The sequence below is a fragment of the Pelodiscus sinensis genome, chromosome 10, assembly GCF_052426305.1.
Source record: "Pelodiscus sinensis isolate ZL-2025 chromosome 10, ASM5242630v1, whole genome shotgun sequence".
Classification (NCBI taxonomy): domain Eukaryota; kingdom Metazoa; phylum Chordata; order Testudines; family Trionychidae; genus Pelodiscus; species Pelodiscus sinensis.
The window spans coordinates 51,540,995-51,556,716 of NC_143061.1; the positions used below are offsets into that span (position 1 = coordinate 51,540,995).

At 43.8% G+C, this 15,722-nt stretch overlaps 1 protein-coding gene and 1 non-coding gene across 6 annotated transcripts in view; one reads left to right on the forward strand and one right to left on the reverse strand.

Annotated features, from left to right (window-relative positions):
- Positions 1–15,722, forward strand: part of NGEF (neuronal guanine nucleotide exchange factor) — a 96,736-nt gene that overhangs the window by 44,680 nt on the left and 36,334 nt on the right. The window lies entirely within an intron of this gene.
- The window catches only part of LOC102447502 (uncharacterized), a 74,527-nt gene that overhangs the window by 25,808 nt on the left and 32,997 nt on the right, over positions 1–15,722 (reverse strand). The gene's annotated exons all lie outside the window — the stretch shown is intronic.

Genomic DNA, 15,722 nt, shown 5'->3' on the forward strand with positions numbered 1-15,722 from the left:
ACTAAAGGATTTGACTTACTACAATATTAAATATGATTATATATATTACCCTACATTATTACATTATTAAACCTAAAAATACAAATATAAAATGGATAAAACTTTCAATCCTAACACTTGGTCCCACCTGTCGAAGCAAAAACACGCTCCTCTGTGTTTAGGCAGCTAACAAGCAGCTTTATTAATTAATAAAGCACAGCATGAGCTAAACGTGGTCACAGCAGAGCCAGACCCAGTAAGGCTACTAATACAATCAATCCTAGTATCTTTATACCCTTAACCAAACAGTCTGACGTCAGGGCATCCAATTACAGAAATCCTCAATTAAATTTGGAAAAACAAAGCCTTATCAACAAGATGGCGGACAGGTGCGAGGGAGTACATCTCCTGTCCCAACCAGCCCAATTAACACATACCAATAGCCCATCCTGTAGGCCTCTTCTCACGGGGTGACAGAAAGTTCACTCTGGTCTACGTGCTTGAGAGAAAAGCTGAAATGGTTTCTGATATACAAGATGGCTTCTAGCTAAATATGAAAATGGTTTCTACAGCTTCTACAACTCCCCCCTTTTAGCCTTTTAAAGGCTAACCTTGAAACCATTTTATACCTCCATTTTCCATTAAAGTATTTATGTACATTTCTTGTTCCTTTCTCTGCTCATCCTATTTTAACATCATGAGTTCCACATTCCCTTTGGTAAGGGTCTATCTTGTGTTTTCTAGAATACAAGAAATACAGCATTTGATTAACAAGAAACAGCAATAAGCACAAAAGAATATAGCCAATACTAAAACTACTCTTTGCAAAATCCAAGTTCCCACATGTCCAAACCAGCCTCCCAACCAATCCCAGAGGGTCCAGTCTTCCCCCTGCCTTAGGCGTTTCACAGTTCTTTTAATTTCTGAGGCATCTTCCTTTACTTCTTTGCTGGTGTCAGAAATATACCCACAGCATTTTCTTCTTACTAAGGCACAAACCCCGCTCTTACTAGCTAGGACATAGTCTAGGGCCATTCGGTTTGGCTTTTTCTCACCCTGGCTCCTGAACCGTTACATGTCTAGCAGTACTTTCCAATTGGGGTCAAGGCTAGGCGGATATACCCTGGGTTAGTAAACTCTTTATCCTGCCAAGTATCATTTGGCTTAGTTTACTAAACAGTGTGCCATTCATTTGAGTGTTGTTTAGTGGGACTGGAATTATTGGGATGCCTCCTTCTGAATGTACTGGACTGTGAGCACATATCCAGCAACCTGTAGAATTAAATTCTTGGGAAACTTGGTTCATTAAAAGCATAAACACATTTGAACCATATAGGTTATAACTACTAAATATTAAAAACAAGATTAAGCATAAGCTTAACATGAATTGTTTGTCCAGCCTCATGCTGGCTGTTCTTCAGGACTTCGTAGTTTGCTTCACCTATCGCTGGCAGGTTCTTTTGGGCCGCAGCTGGTACCTTAGCCTTGGTCTCTCAGGCTCGTCTGCTTCTGGGCCTGGATTGCCGGTACCAAGCCTGTGCTGATCCTCGTCTACTTCTGGACCTGGGTTTCTGGTACCAGGTCTGTGGTGATTCCCATCTGCTTCTGGACCTGGGTCTCCGGTACCAGGTCTGCGGTGCTCCTTATTGGGGCCGACTTCTGTAGGGGCCAGGACGGGTTTGCAGTGGGATGCGTGAATCCAGGTGGGCAATCCTTCGCACTTTACAGCAGTATGGGTGGTCAGAAGGATTTGGTAGGGACACTTTCACCTGGGTTCCAGGGCAGTCTTCCGCTGGTGAACTTTCACGCAAACCCAGTTTCTTGGTTGTAGTTTAAGGCACAGCTCAGTTGGGGCCTCCTGGAAGGCGTCCTTAACCTGTAAATGATAAGACTGTACACACCTCATAAGTTCCTGACAATTCTTGACTATGCTTCCTTTAACAAGTGTGGCATCAGCCAGGTTAATTTCTGGGCTACTTTACAGTCTCATAGGTTGGCCACATGCAATTTCATGTGGACTGAGTCCAGTTTTCTGATTAGGAGTGGCTCTCATGCTCATTAGGGCAATCTGGAGTGCTACTATCTATGTTAAGCCAGAGTTCTCACATATTTTAGCAAGTTCGTTCTTTAAAATCCTGTTTCATCTTTTTACTGTTTCTGCGCTCTCCAGGTGTCGTGCACAGTGCAGTGCTTGTCTGGGAGAGTAGTACTTCTCTAGTTTTTTTTGAACAATTTGCCCAGTAAAGTGGGTACCTTTATCACCGGAGATCACAAGGTGTATTCCCCATGATGGGATGTAATAATTTAGAAGTTTCTTAGCTACTGTGATGTCATCATGTTTCCTTCAGGGATAAGCTTCTACCCATCCCAAAAACAAGCAAACAATAACCAGCACATTATTCAAAGGATTGACATTTAGGCAATTGAATAAAGTCCATTTGTAAATTCAGAAATGGTCCTAAAGGTGGAGGTCTGGTTGCCGGAACTGTCTTTACAGGTTTACCCACGTTATGGGCTTGGCAGACAGGGCAAGCCAGACAATAATCTTTGGCTGCTTGGGAGAATTTGGGAGCAAACCAATTTTGTTTTAGGATTGCTACCATCCCCCCTTTTGCCAACGTGCGACAATCTAGGGAGCACGGGGGCAAGGTGAGGTAGCAAGACCACTGGGGCAACAATGTGGCCATCAGAGCTGCACCACAAGTGGTCTGGGTGCAAGGTGCACCCTGCCAGTCTCCACTCCTGCTTTTCCGATTCTGGGGCTTGGTCTTGCAGGAGGGCCAGTTCTGAAAGAGACGGCATAGGAGCTGGCGATGGTAGGACAGAAGGGAAAAACAGCAGGTAGAGGAGCAGATTTCACTACATTCTAGACAGTACAAACTGCATAGCCTGCTACTAAAACTCTACTAAAATTATAAAGGCAAGAACCATTTATATAAAGCACAATGTTAAGATTATTTAAGGGACTTAAATTATTCTTTCATTAAAACAACAATATTGTACACACAACATTTGAAATACATATATCACAATTAAGACACACACAAGACAAATCTGGACAGAACACAGAACACAAACTTATTATGTCATGACACAGAACCATGTTTTTTTTTTTTTCAGTTAATTTTCAGATGATATTAGCGCTTCTTGATGATCTGAAAGACAAAGAAAACATTTCTACCCACATTGGGGTGGTGCATTATATTTTAGAACACTTTTTCTTTACAGATTTTTGCTACTTTTTGATCAGCCTGCTGTTACCCAATTGTATGCTTTTATTTTGAACACTAGCTTCAGAGGGTTTGAGTAAATTACTTTATTATTTAATTATTAAGTTAAAGGTGGCATGCCTCAGTTTCCCTCTTGTACTGCAGACCAGGCTTTTTTTACTGCCACAGAAACTCTTAGAACAAGGTGCTTGCTAGTTACTATTCCAGCAAGCAAAAAGGTTTTCCTTTCCTGAAAAGAATCACATGCAATGTTACAGACTTACTTATGGGGGACAGTGCTCCCCCCCTTCCAGAACAGACAGGCAGTTTGCAGACACACACAACCTTGGATCTGAAAGCAAGCCAAAAGTGCTATCAGCTCAGCCTTGACCAGAAACACTGTGAAGTTTCTGGGCTTGGATTTTTTTAAACAATAATTAGGTTCCTTGGAAGACACATTTAACCCTTAGGGTGCAGGTTTTACAAATTTACAATGTATAGATTCTATTCTTTTATGCGGTTAACCAATTAAGTTTCAGTAGAATTCCTTATTTTCTCTTTAATAGATTTTAACAAAGTATCTGTAGCCAAATGTTTAACTTGACTGTTTCATTGCTAAGATGATTAGAAGAGGCTGCAAGAAACGAGTCATTTCTTAAAGCAGGTTTGTTTGTTTTTTTCCTCCCCTTTAGGATTTGGAGGAACACTTTCTTTAAACTATTAAACTTATTTTAAACTTTGTGTTTTGCTTTGGATCGGGCAAGTTTGTTACAGGAGCCCGTGTTTTCAAAGGGAAGAGCTAATTCCTTTCAGTTATTTTTCATGTTTCCTCTCTATCTGTGTATGCGTTATAAAGAGGGATAGAGGGGTGATGTTGTGCCAGATTTTCCCCCTAAGCTTGGTTGATATGGGTGTGCCAACTGAGAATTTTTTTTTTTTTTTTCCACTTCTTATGTATTATTTTGGCACAGAGGTGCTGCAGCAACTTTTAAGTTACCTATCTTACTGCAGGGTGGATTTTTGCTTTTCTGAGCTTTACTTTCATCCCTCATAGCTTTAATTTTTCCTCTTTTCCAATTTGTTAAATGCTTACAGGTCCTTGGACCATTATGCACGTACATGTAGTACACAGGGGTGCCTTTCGGCAGAGTGGGGGGTGTTTAGACTAACCCCCACTTAAACTAACTTTACACACTCCAAAGAAAGAGTCTGCCGGGTCTAGAGTGTCAGACCTTAGCAGCTCATGAAATAAGGGGAGTCGTCACTCCCTCACATATCCGCTGAGTCTCGAGGTTCAGCTGACCCCCCCCCTTGCGTTCAGAGCTCCCTCGTGGGAGAGCCCTGGTGCAGCTGGGATCAGCTCAAGTCTCAGACCTATGCAACGGCATTCATTCTTCACTCATTACATTCATACTCATTTTCCACACACATTTTTTTCTCCTTTTTCACATTTTTCCTATAGTTTCCACATTTAGCTGCATCTTTATTTATTGTCTAGTTCCCATGGGTTTCTATTAAGTGACGCTGCCCTAAGACACCCGGCACTTAATATCAGACTTCATTAGGATCCTATACCAGAAAACACTTAACATAAAGGCACTGGAATTCCTGTAGACTGACCTACCCCCATTTCCTGCGCGCGCTTAATTCTGTAAGACACCGAACTAAAGTCCGCCTGCTTACACCATATTCTGCAAGTCACCGAATCAGGATCCGCCTGCTCGCTCTGCGAGTCACCGAATCAGAATCCGCCTGCTTGCTCTGCAAGTCACCGAAACAGGATTCGCCTGCTCGCTCTGCGAGTCACTGAATCAGGATCCGCCTGCTCGCTCTGCGAGTCACCGAATCAAGAATTCACCTGCTCGCACTGGTCCCCCCCCTTTTTGTTGCGAAGCACTGGACTCAAGGTCCACCTGCCTCGCAGGGGTTTCCGGCACCTGCCCCAGCCCGGCAGAACACCACGTCCTGGCGCCTGGAGACAGCCTGGCGGAATGGGGCACTATGGCCTGGGGTTAGCCTCAGAGGTCAGTACTACGCCCACAAATAACAGAGAGAGACAACAAAGCTTCCCCACAGTTCCGTGTGCCGAGAGAGAGTAATGGCACCACACCAGCTTTTAGCGTCCGAACACAGAGGGTCCAGCGCATGGCTGCCTCACTAGAGACACTGGTGTGCCCTTTTGGAACTGTGACACATAAGACAGGCCTAATAGACAAAGACAGACACAGACAGACAAAAATGTTAGCCGCTCCACAAAATTGAATTCCGTAGCTCCCCTTACCCCGATGGCCGGCCGTCACTCCAAATCCCAAGCCCTCAACCAGGAGATTTCGTAACAGGTATCCCCTTTACCTTCTCTTGAGCGCTCTGAGAGGTTTGGAAGTGGAGTGCCGGTCCGTCCATACGGGCAAGTGGCGCGTTAGGAATCTCGGTGGAACCTCCAAATTGTCGAAGCAAAAACACGCTCCTCTGTGTTTAGGCAGCTAACAAGCAGCTTTATTAATTAATAAAGCACAGCATGAGCTAAACGTGGTCACAGCAGAGCCAGACCCAGTAAGGCTACTAATACAATCAATCCTAGTATCTTTATACCCTTAACCAAACAGTCTGACGTCAGGGCATCCAATTACAGAAATCCTCAATTAAATTTGGAAAAACAAAGCCTTATCAACAAGATGGCGGACAGGTGCGAGGGAGTACATCTCCTGTCCCAACCAGCCCAATTAACACATACCAATAGCCCATCCTGTAGGCCTCTTCTCACGGGGTGACAGAAAGTTCACTCTGGTCTACGTGCTTGAGAGAAAAGCTGAAATGGTTTCTGATATACAAGATGGCTTCTAGCTAAATATGAAAATGGTTTCTACAGCTTCTACACACCCTTCCACATATGATCCATGTGCAGAATGACTTTTATTATGTGATATATCACCTCCAAATTGGTGCACATAACAGAAGTCATTCCACACATGGACATAAAAATATAGAGGGAACACTGGTGTAGACAGAAGGAAGAAGGCAACAGAAGATTGCATATATCAGGGGTGTCTAAACCCCAGCTCGCAAGCCATATGCTGCTCTTTTATAGTTAAAGTGTGGCTCACATAGCCCCCCATGCCTTCCCATTCCTAGTCTACCAGACTTGGAGGTGGAGTTCAGGGCTTCTGCCCTGTGGCCTGGTGGTAGGACTGAGCATTTCTGAAAAAGGTAATTGCTGACTGATTGTGAGGCACAATTTAAAGGTTTGCCCCATCCAACAACTTGAATCATGCCCTTCTCCCCCCACCCCGCCCTCATCGTCCTAGCAGCTCACCCACTACAGTGGCTGCTGTGTGGTGAGGCATCACCTCTGGCTTCTGCCCAGCAGGGAGATGGGTCTCCTGCAGGTATTGAGTCTTCAGCCCTGCAGGGTGTGCATGCTGGGGCTCTCAGGGCTGAAACCACAAGATACCCCCAACCTGTGCTTCAGAGCACTGAGCCCAGACAAGCACCTCCTGCAGGGCTGAAGCCCCAAGATCCACCTTCTTGGGGAGTACAGAGTGGAAGTCCTTAGCCCCACCACTCCATTGCAGGTCTGAAGCTCCAAGCCTTAGCAGGCATTCCCCAGATCCTGAACTTTTGAAGAGCGCTGTAAGGCTCAAAGGGTCAGTAAGTTGGCCACCCCAGGCATAGCTAAATGTATAATTTGGACGCTTCGATTATGTGTATTTGCACACTATATTTTTGAATCACTATCAGGCCACTTGCCCAACATATATAACTTAACTCTGAAAAAAAAAATCAAATAAAAAATTATCAAAGCATTATATTGTCAATTATTCAGTAGGAAACATATGTGAATATAGTTATCAGTATCTCTTTATAAGGCAATAGTTCCTGAACTGTAGATAACAAAAATACATAAAACAACACATAAACCCATTTGTCAGAGTTATGTTATGAAAATATGCACATCTTTGTAGTTAGAGAGTAACTTATATAGTCAATGTAAAATATATGATGTACTTAGCTGCTGATCTTCTTGTCTTTAGGTGCTTGCGTTTTGTAAATTATGTGGTAGATAGAATTGTTAAGTGACCACAGTTAAATTATCTGGCTTCATACATGGCTTTTTTTTTCTTTAATTATGGAGCAGCTGATAACTTCTCTACAGATAAGGCTATCTAGCTAATTTTCCGTATAAAGCTTAATTTAACATCCTCTCTAAAATCCACCAAAAAAAAAAAAAACACCATTTCCTGGTCAATGGAAATATACAGACCACACTGAAAGACTTGTGGGTTTACATAAATCTTATTGTGTAGCTGCAGTAGGCACGGATCTATACAGGCAATGTATGTTATGAAGTGATAAGGTACATTCTGAGTTTCTTGTGGTTTCTATATGGGGCAGATTTAAGATTGATGGGGGTTCTTATTTGGGAAGCGTTACCTTAACTGGTTCTTTAAAAGCTGTGTGGAGAGGGGTTTAAGCATAACATGTATTTTAAAAAAATATGTGGTGGGGAGTGAACATTTCTTGATTTTCCCATGTTTGGGTTTTGGAGTTCCATGTTCCGGAGGCATGAAAGGAGAAGGTGGCTCTGCTGGACACAGCAACCATTTCATTAGTGTGTGCATCCAGGGAATTTTTGTTTTAAGGCGAACATTTATTGAATACTCAATCATAAAGGACATTATTTTTATTAATCAAACTAAAGAAACTAAAACTTAACTAAACTTAATTTTTTTTAAATTAACAACTAAACTTTACTTAAAAAATACAAACTTGAGTATGGGACATTGTACTTCTTAATTTGTTTTTTACATGTGCAATTTAGCACTTAATGCATAATACAGCAATCCATACTTTAAAACTAAAAGAGCGTATCATGTGATTAAATTAAAACTCAAAGCCACTTTTTTTTTTGAGACATCATAGGGTTACCAGGTAGTCTTAAAAAAAATACCAGATACACTTCATGGGGGGGGGAGGAGGGACCAGCCAGGAGGGGAGCAGGGCTGGCCAGGAGAAGGGGGGGGGGCGGGAAGCAGAGCTGGTCAGTGGGGGGAGGCGGGAGGGCGGAGCGGGGCTGGCCAGGTGAGATTGGGGGGGAAGGAGGGGCGGCCAGCAGGAATGGGGATGGCTGGGGGAGCTCAGGAGGAGGAGGGGAGAACTGGCTTCCGGAAGCAGCGCTAGTGGGGGGTGCAGCGGGGCTGGCCGTGGAAGATTGGGAGGAGGAACCGGCCAGAGGGAGGTAGAGCTGGTGGTGGGGGTGGGAGTTGGGTACAGTGGGGCCGGCCGGGGGAGCTCAGGAGGAGGAGGGGAGAACTGGCCACCGGAAGCAGGGTTGGTGGCGGGGGCAGCGGGGCTGGCCGGAGAAGATCAGGAGGAGAAGTGGGGGAGAAACCAACCAGCCGGCCAGGAGGGGGCAGGGGGAAGGAGGAGCATATCAGCCGGTGGGGAGCGGGACTGACCCGGACAGTGCAGATCCCAGGGCCTTCCCGCCCCCCGCACGGTGCAGACGAAGCACGAGTCAGTCCAGCTGTGGCTTCACCGCGTGCTTGACTAGTGTGCGGGAGCACGGACCTAGCTGCCCCTCCTCCTTACATTCAACCTGGGCTCCCAGCGCTGATCGCGCTCCGCCTCCCAGCCACTCCCCCTGCCAGGCTTCCAGGCGCCCAGTTCAGTAGAAAACTGGACACCTGGCAACCCTAAGACATTAGGATGTGCCTGGGCACACCCGGCACACCTCGTATGCACGCCAGTGAGCCTTAACTCCACTTTAATAAAGCTTTGTTATGTGGGAATCCAGTATAACATCCAAATAGTAACTCAGAAAGTCATGTTAAACAGTCCAGGCAGCCTGGAAGAGATGCTCTAGGAATCAGAGTTACAGAGGGTAGAGACGAAGGCCTACTGACAAGGGGTGGGGAGGGAAGGTGGCAATTGCCCCAGAGCCTGGAGATTCAAAGGGGCCCAAAGCTCCAGGCCACTGCTATTGTGGTGGCGGCTGAAGCCCTGGGCCCTTTGAATAGCCACCGGAACACCACTCTGCGCAAATATGACTTGCCCTGGAGCTTGCAGTGGCTGTCAGCTCCACTGGGAGTGAAGGCTGACACCTGTAATGGGCCATCATAGGAAATCAGCTAGAGCAGGGGTGGTCAACATGCAGCTCGTGAGCCGCATGCGGCTCTTCAAAGAAAAAATTGCGGCTCTCACACCAGCAACTCGCAGCTCTGAAAGGAGCAGCATGTTTCTGACTGAAAGACACAGAGCGAGAGTCACTGCGTCCATGCAGACTTCAAAATGGCCACCTTAAAAAGGCAATGCCCACTCTGTTCTTAAAAGGGCAGCTGCCGGGGCTGCTGCTTTTTTTTTTTTTTCTTTTCTTTTTTTTCCCCTCGACAACTTTTTCCCCTCGGCTCTTTGCGCAGTATCCACCACTGTTTTGGCTCTTCATCTAATGGGTTGGCCACTCCTGAGCTAGAGAGATTCTGTTAAGCTGTCAGGCAAAATCCTACAATTGGGAGTAAGGAGGCTACTTGGACCACTGAGGACAAGTAGTAGGACAAGTGTGCTGCAGTTAGGTGATGAGGAGAAGCTGAGCCTTGGAGGATGCTATGGGAAGCTTGGACCAAGGAAGAAATGGAAGGCATTGGGAAGACTTGAGTAAGCTAGATGCCAGAAGAAGTCAGACAATATTTATCAGATTAAATAGATTAATGTTGGGCATAGCTCCGGGATGTAGTGAGCAGTTTCAAATTTACATATGCATTGTCTGATTTGTTGTCTCCTTCCTGCTGCATTCCCATTAATCTCCCAAGGTAGATGTGCTATTATAGTCTTAATTTAGAGGCAGTGTGTTAATGAAAGGCTTAATAAAGATGTAAAACAACACTAGACACCAAAACACCCTAATTGTCAGATATCTATCTAGGTGCTTACAAGGTTCTCATCACCTTAGTGTATGAACTTCTGAAATCATTAATGGATTTTATTTGCACAACACCCAATGAGGTAAATTAGTATTACATTTTTACAGATGGGGGAGGCACAGGGTAGATTAAGTGACTTGTGCAAGGTATCACAGGGATTCTGTGGCTGATCCAAAAACCCAATGGGACTTCTCAGGTTCCAGTCAAGTGCCACTGAACCATCCTTCCTACACGGATACAAAAAAATGCTGCTTGTGGGAATCTAAAAATCTGCACACCAATGTGTATAGATGTACTTGCCTACACCCTTGTTGTGCTCTTCAGGAGAAAAATTGCCATCAGTCAGACTTCACAAGGGTCAGCTTCAGTATGATGATTCCTCTACACCCATTAGTGGGCTTTTTCTTTTATAGGCATAGAAGAGTATGTGGTTCTTGTTCATAGGAGTTTACGATTTAAATTAAACAGATAAATTAAACAAAGCATTGTGGTCAAGGAGGAAAGGAAACAGTAATCAGTGGGAAAAGATATTGTGAGTTGAGTCTCTGAGAATAATCCTCTGTTATAGAGCCTTGCAACCTAATCCATACCTGGCAGGACTTGACTACAAGTGTTGGGTTCAGATCGAGTATGAAAACAAATCTGACCTTCTCGGGCTTGGGTTGTGTTGTCTCTTATCCCTTCTCCTGCCTCACAGTGCTCTGTATGCACGGTGGGGTGAATGTGCTGAGGAGTTGCAGTACCTATCATGTTGTTCTGTACCAGAAATGAACTGGTCATAGAGCTTGCCTATACACACCAGCCCATGTTAATCATTAGACCCTTTAATGCTCTGCTAGATATATCAGAGGGTCATTTAAAACAGTGGTTTTCAAACTATGGGTCATGACCTAGTACTGGGTCTCATAATGTCAGGCACTGGGTTACCTTGCTGTAGTGTAACTTGGTGGCTAGTGAGGATGCTAAGACAGGTTTTCTGACTATCCTGGCACTGTGGCTCACAGTAGCAGGTCTGGGGCCTAGGCAGGGGAGTCATGAGGCTCCATGCGCTGCCCCCTCCCTGAGCATAGGTTCCACACTACCACTGACCAATTTCCAGCCAATGGGAGCTGGGACGGGGGGGGGGGTCTGTGCCTGTGGGCGAGAGCAGCATGCAGAGCTGCATGTGTGCCTCTGCCTCAGAGCCAGACCTGTTGATGGCTGCTTCTGAGGCACAGCATGATCCGCAGTGCCAGGGGAGGCAAGAAGCTTGCCTTAGCACCTCCACTGACCAGGAGCCACTGGAGGCAAACCCGTGCCCAACCTTGACCATTAACCCTGCCCCAGTCCTGAGGCCCCCCTGAACTTGGAGCTACTCCTGAACCCCAAACCTCTCATTCCTGACCCCCTCCCCCCACCCAGGAGTCCCCACACTAGTCAAAGACAATTACGTTAGGTCACAAGCATCAATAATTTTTTTCAACTGGATCATGAGAAAAAAAAGTTTGAAAGTTACTGGTTTAAAATCAGGTATTTTATATACAATGCCACCTAGTGGCTGAACAGTTTTAGCATTCCATTACAGCTATTCCTTTTAAGTTCCACATTCCCACGATTTAAAATATTTACACTGTCTCACTGTCTTTGAAGTTCCCTATTTCTGTAGACCTGAAAAAACAATCCATGAGAACAAGGTAGTAATGTCCCCTGAATTTGCATAAATCTGCAGCTGTTCTCTTCAAAGGTCTGTCTGATAGAACACAAAAGTCTTGAATAACACCACCCCTATTTGTTTGATGTTCACAGTGTTCATATCAGACTTTATTCTTTAAGTCTTTGCTGATTCCAGGCTACCACACAGACTAATTGGCCCGCTTATGGCATTTAATTGATTCTTGAAGTTCTGCATGGATGAAGTTTAGGATTTCTCCTTTCATTTTGCTTGGCATGATGATGCAATTGCCTTTAATCATGAGTCCATTTGACTTGATGAATTGCCCATGCATGACACAAGACTTGTGTCACTTCCTTAGTGTCTTTTAGATACTTGTGCCAACTGTCCCTAAAATACTTTAGAACTTTTTGAAGTTGTGTGTCTGTTGAGATTAGAATGTAAGAATGGCTGTACTAGGTCAGACCAAAGGTCCATCTAGTCCAGTATCCCATCTTCCAACAGTGGCCAATTAATAGAGATTGCTTTTTGTAGTAGGAAGAGTCTCCTTTTGACATTGATTTGTATGTGCCTACAGCATCCACATACATCTTCATGTCATCTTTGAATTCATGGGTTGATGAGTGCACTGATGGGCTCCATGATACAGTATCTACTGCAGGGCTACTCAACATGTGGCCCGCAGGTGGGATCCTTTGAACATGGCCTCCACTAGGAACACAATGGGGAGTCAATCTTCTGTTGATATGCATTTTAGTAGTTAAATTCCTGGACTGTCATTGCTCATTAAAAGTGCTGTCATATGGGTAGAAATTGGGTAAATACTGCATTTTATGAATATCAGCAGAACTGACTTAAATGGGGCCTGAGTATTGTGTTGTCTTGTATTAATCTTTGTATTCATGCCCGTCAGTGTGAAAGAAGCTGTTTGCATATATTTGCATATATATTTGCATGTATATGCAATCACACTTAAGTTGCGACCCTCAGCATGTGCTGTGAGTATCATCGTGGCCCCAGCAGCTTCCAAAGTTGAGTAGCCCTGAGCTGCTGCTACCAGATTTTTCCTAGAAATATATTTAGCCATTGACTTAACTCACATTTACCTTAACAATAGACACTGGAATATCAGTGGTGCTTGATCCAGGTCTTTTCCATTGATTAGGATTACAAGCAGTTTATGGTCTGTTCTCACTGTAAATGAATCCAGTCCACAAAGATACCTGCAAAAGTTCCCATTTGTTTGCCAGTCACTACTTTTCAGTCTGTGCATATCATTTTTCAGATTCTGTAAGTGTGCAAGGGCAAAATACAACAGCTGTCAACTTCGAGCCTTCTTGTTGCAACAGTGCACCTCCTATGCCGTATCTATTTACATGTGTACTGACCACTGTGGGTTTGTGCATATGGTAGTACCTGAGAACTGGAGGGCAACATCTACACTGCAGGCTTCTTGCGCAAGAACTGTTTTGCGCAAAAGGTCTTGCGCAACAGCGCGTCCACACTGCCATGTGCTTTTGCACAAGAGATGTGCTTTTGCGCAAGAACGTCCATGGCAGTGTGGATGCTCTCTTGTCAAGAAAGCTCTGATGGCCATTTTAGCTTATTCCTCGTGGGGAGAGGAATAACTTTTGCGCAAGAAGCCCTTTGTCCTGACACTTTACTGTAAATTTACTTGTGCAAGAATGCACGTGCAGTGTAGACACTCTGCAATTTTTTGCGCAAGAATAGCTGTTCTTGCGCAAGAAGCCTGCAGTGTAGACGTAGCCGAGCTGTTTAGATAATACTTTGCTTTTTTGAAGGCAATTTCTTAATTTGGTCCCCATAGCCAAGATGTACTGGACTTTTACAATCCATTTAGTGATTTTGTCACTGTGGAAAGGTCTTCTAGTATCAACCAAGATAATTTACCAACTCTGGTGTACGTCTTAATTCTGGTACTTTTGCTGGTGCAATCAATTCTTGAATTGCTTTTGCTCTTTCAGGGATAGTATTGATTCCATCTTTGTTTATTGTCTGTCCCAGAAATTTGATTTGGGGTATGCAAAAAGTGCATTTTACCTTGTTTAGATTCAGTTTAGACTGACTGCTTAGGCCTAGAACTTCATTGAAGGCTTTGTTATGTTCTTCTATAGAAGATCCATATATCAGAATATCGTCCAGGAAACCTACAACTCCATTTGTGTTCGTTAATGTTTCTGTCGTTTTTCTTTGGAAATTTTCAGGTGCACTTATCATCCCAAAAAGTAATCTTTAAAAACAAAATCTCCATGATTCAGGGCACGTACTGGGACCAATCCTATTCAACCTATTTATAAATTATCTGGAGAAAGGGGTAAATAGTGAGGTGGCAAAATTTGTAGATGATACTAAACTGCTCAAGACCAAAAGCAGACTGTGAAGAGCTTCCAAAAGATTTCACCAAACTAAGTGATTGGGCGACAAAATGGCAAATGAAATTTAAAGTTGGTAAATGTAAAGTAATGCACATTGGAAAAAATAACCCCAATTATATATACAATACGATGGGGACTAATTTAGCTACAACTACTCAAGAGAGAGCTCTTGGAGTCATTATGGATAGTTCTCTGAAAACACCGACTCAGGGTATGTCCACATTGCATTCCTCCTTCAAGAGAGGAATGCAAATGCAGACAAGCGAAATTGCAAATGAAGCATAGATTTGAATTTCCCATGCTTCGTTTGCATAATTGCGGCGGCCACTTTTCCGAAATGGCGTATTTCGAGAAAACAAATGCAGGCTATGTGGGGTTATTTCGAAAAGAAACCCTTACTCCTTAAAAAATTAGGTTTAAGGATTATTTCGAAGGAAGGGTTTCTTTTCAAAATAACCCCAAATGGACCACATTTGTTTTCTTGAAATACACTGTTTCGGAAAAGCAGCCAGCCGTGATTATGCAAATGAAGCACAGGAAATTCAAATCTGCACTTCATTTGCAATTTCACATGTCTGCACTTGCATTCCTTTCTTGAAGGAGGAATGCAATGTAGACATACCCTCAGTGTGCAGTGGCAGTGAAAAAAGCAAATAGAATGTTAGGAATCGTTAAAAAAGAGAGAGACCGAGAACATCTCATTGCCTCTGTATAAAACCGTGGTATGCCCACATCTTGAATACTGTGTACAGATGTGGTCACCTCATCTCAAAAAAGATATATTGGCATTGGAAAAGGCTCAGAGAAGGGCAACAAAATTGATTAGGGGTTTGGAATGGGTCTCTCATGAAGAGAGATTAAAAAGACTGGCATTTTTCAACTTAGAAAAGAGGAGATTAAGGGGGGATATAATAGAGGTTGATAAAATCATGACTGGTGTGGAAAAAGTGAATAAGGAAAAGTTATTTACTTATTCCCATAATATAAGAACTAGGAGCCACCAAATGAAATGAATATGTAGCAGGTTTAAAACAAATTAAAGAATTCTTTTCTTCACATAGTGCACGGTTAGCTTGTGGAATTCCTTGCCAGAGGAGGTTGTGAAGACCAGGGCTTTAACAGGGTTTAAGAAAGAACTAGATAAATTCATGGAGGTTAGATCCATCAATGGCTATTAGCCAAGATGGGTAAGAACGGTGTCCTTAGCCTTTGTCAGAGGCTCGGATTGGGTGATGGGATAGGAATTGCTTGAAGATTCCCTGTTCTGTTCATTCCCTCTGGGGCATCGGGCACTGTCGGAAGGAAAGGATACTGTGCTAGATGGACCTTTGGTCTGACTCAGTATAGCCATTCTTATGTTCTCAAATATAGTCAGTTTGACATGTTGTCTAAGATAATTTGCAAGAATCTGCGTGAGGCATCCAGTTTTGAGAATCTTTTAAGAGGAAGATATCCAGTGATGGGACTGCTCAATCCCAACACTGAATATCTTAATATCCACACATTCTTTTTAAATGGTACCATTGTCGCTTACCATGATATGGGCTCAGTGATTTTCTCAGCTGTGCCA